Below are 2915 nucleotides of genomic sequence, written 5' to 3' on the forward strand. Positions count from 1 at the left end.
CACCCAGACCATTCCCATCACCACTGCTCTCCCGACTCTGTCCCTTTAATGCTTCCGACACCCTGTTTGGAGCCTAATCATGGCAGGGGGTGAAATCAAGGACCCCCTTTGGTGTGTCCCAGATGGCTCCTTGTGCCACAGGGAGCCATGGTCCAAGCCCAGCTCCAACATAGCAACATCACATAAATAATATTGAATTATTTCTCTGCCATTTCTGGGAACTGCTGGTTAAGGCTCTTAAATGGTGCACGCTCACAGCTCCTAATCTTATTCACCTGCCATTTGCCCTGGGAGCTGAGCACAAAGCAGGCAGCCTTTCCGGGGCGCACAGATATGGGGGCTTACATTGTTAATAAGAGGGAATAATTAATATTAATCAAACGTGCTGCAAATTGCATACCAGGGCCCTTCAGGCATGCAGAGTCAGGGTGCAGCAAAGGGAAAAATGGGTCTTTGCAGCCCAAAATAGCTCAGGGGAGGAAAAAGAAGGGGAAAAGAAGCCAAACTTTGTTGTGCTTGGGGATTAATCTGCTGCCCAGCTTATAAACATCATTCCCCAGATACTCATCTAAGCACCAGAATACCTGCCTAGCACCTGGAAGTCACTGTGTCTCCAGGAGATAACACTGCAGATGAAATGTTCCCCTGTTCTCCAGGATTTCTGGGCCTGAAAGACAGACCTGGTGACACCAGAAACATTTCCAAATTTGATTGAACTTTGTCAAGTTGATCATGAATGTAAATAAGAAGGGAGGAAATCTGAAGGTTTGGGTTTTGCATTGGCAGAGAGAGATGCTCTACCTTGCAATCGCTTCTTCTCCTTGAAGGGGCCTTCACTAAAGGGTTTCCTTTCAGCCCCTAAAAAGTTATCATTTGTTTAAATCCAAACCAAAATGCTTCAATTGGAGCCCAAGACAGAAGCAACATTTTTCAAAACCTTCCTATTAACAAAAAACCCCAAAGGCTACGCGGGGCGGGAGTTTCTACTGGGCTTGCAATCACTTCTTCTCCTTGAAGGGGCCTTCAGGGATGCTGGAAATACCCTGAAATCCAAGCAGACCCCACTAAAGGGTTTCCTTTCAGTCCCTAAAAAGTTATCATTTGTTTAAATCCAAACCAAAATGCTTCAATTGGAGCCCAAGACAGAAGCAACATTTTTCAAAACCTTCCTATTAACAAAAAACCCCAAAGGCTACGCGGGGCGGGAGTTTCTACTGGGTTTCAGGCACAACAGTGACGAAGCAGCATCAGGGATGGATGTGGTACCCAGCCAGGCATCATCCCCCAGAAGGAGATCGAGCAGAGGTCTGTAAGTGAAATCCTCTTCACCACATTATACATTTTCCTAAATTGAGATTATTTTTTGGATGGAAAGTTTAAAGAAAAAGACTTGGGTCTTATCACACCCATCCATCTCCCCCCCGGCGGGGCCGGTGACCCTCTGCAGGCAGAGCCCTGCTCACGCTGCCAGCAAACTGGGGCTGCAGCTCCCTGCCGAAAATAGTGGGGAGGGTGCTGACATCCACTTCACAACTTCTCCTGACCTCAGCTCCTTTTTTTTTCCTATTGATATGATTTTTTTTCCTGGCTCATTTCAAGCCTGAGTTCCCCAGACGTTCCCTGACATCTGCTAATATCCCTGAAACCAGAGCCTGAAGGGGCTGGGAGGCTTTGAAACCACAAACGATGCTATTTTCAGACTGTGATGGGATCAGGAGGGGTTTTCCCCACCCCGGGCTCCATGCCTCACAGTGGGATGCTCACAGCAGTCCTGGGGGATCCAGGGCGTCATCCCGGTGAGTTTTCCACTGGCTTTTTTGTACAGGGACAGCGTGGCCCCGTCACAGGCTGTGGCTTGAGGCTGGCAGGAACACCTCCAAACCACGACACATGTACCTGGTGAACCCAGGCTTGCCTTTGCAGGCAGGAGAGAAGCTCCTGAAAGAGGGGGTGTGGGTGAAACCCAAATTGCCCCAAACAGCAAGGCTGGCCCATCCCAGAGGGGACCGGGGGCCAGGGCACTCGGTAAGACGAGGCGTCGGCAGCCAGCACATCTTGCCGTGCCCAGCCCACAGGCCTGCCACCTTCTCCACTTGCCTTCTCATCCTGCTAATTTCAATCACGAAAAACTCCATCTGGGTAAAATAGAAAGCCAGCGGTATTTTTTTCTTTTTTCCTTTTTTTTTTTTTTTTTAAATACTGTGCATTAAAGTAACATGTGCATACTGTATGTTAAAGTAACATTGTGCATATTGAGTGTGTAGTGGATGTAAACTGCGTTATCTGGATGGCTTGCTGGCTTAGCACAGCCTCCGTTTTACCGTACTAATGACTTTTTACACTCCAGGTAAAATCAGAACAAGACAAGAAGGTTTTAGAAAGCTCGTTCTGACAAATTCCTCACTGTAATTACTGGAGCAGAAAGAACTCATCAGCAGTACATGCCGTTGCTCGGGGCACTAAAAGTCTCGAGTGGTGAATGGCCCAGATATGGAAACTGCCGCCGCCACCGCTGCCACCGCATCACCGCGCGGCACAGGGCCCGGCAGGTCTCCGTGCCGAGGCGGTGAGCGGAGCACATCGTGGCTTCCCCTGCCAACGGGCTCCTCGCCGGACAAGGAGCAATTTTATACATGAGTGATCCAGCATAATCCCCGTCCTCCTGGGGCCAGGGACTGCTGCGGGGTGACAGCACTGCTGCGGGGTGCACCGGGGTGTCAGATCCCGTGCCGGCTGGGCTCGGCTTTGTTGGCGATTAAAGACATCAGGTTGGGCTTTGAGGGGCTGGTTTTATTCTCCGGATACCCCTCGGGCTCTGCCTCATCGGGGGGATGGAGGGTGGGGACCTCCCATGCCCACCCCTTGCCCAGCTGGCTCCCAGTGCTTTCCTGGGCTCCCACTGCCCCCCGGCTAGT

This window comes from Cariama cristata, unplaced genomic scaffold (assembly GCF_000690535.1).
Source record: "Cariama cristata isolate BGI_N322 unplaced genomic scaffold, ASM69053v1 scaffold8775, whole genome shotgun sequence".
Taxonomy (NCBI): domain Eukaryota; kingdom Metazoa; phylum Chordata; class Aves; order Cariamiformes; family Cariamidae; genus Cariama; species Cariama cristata.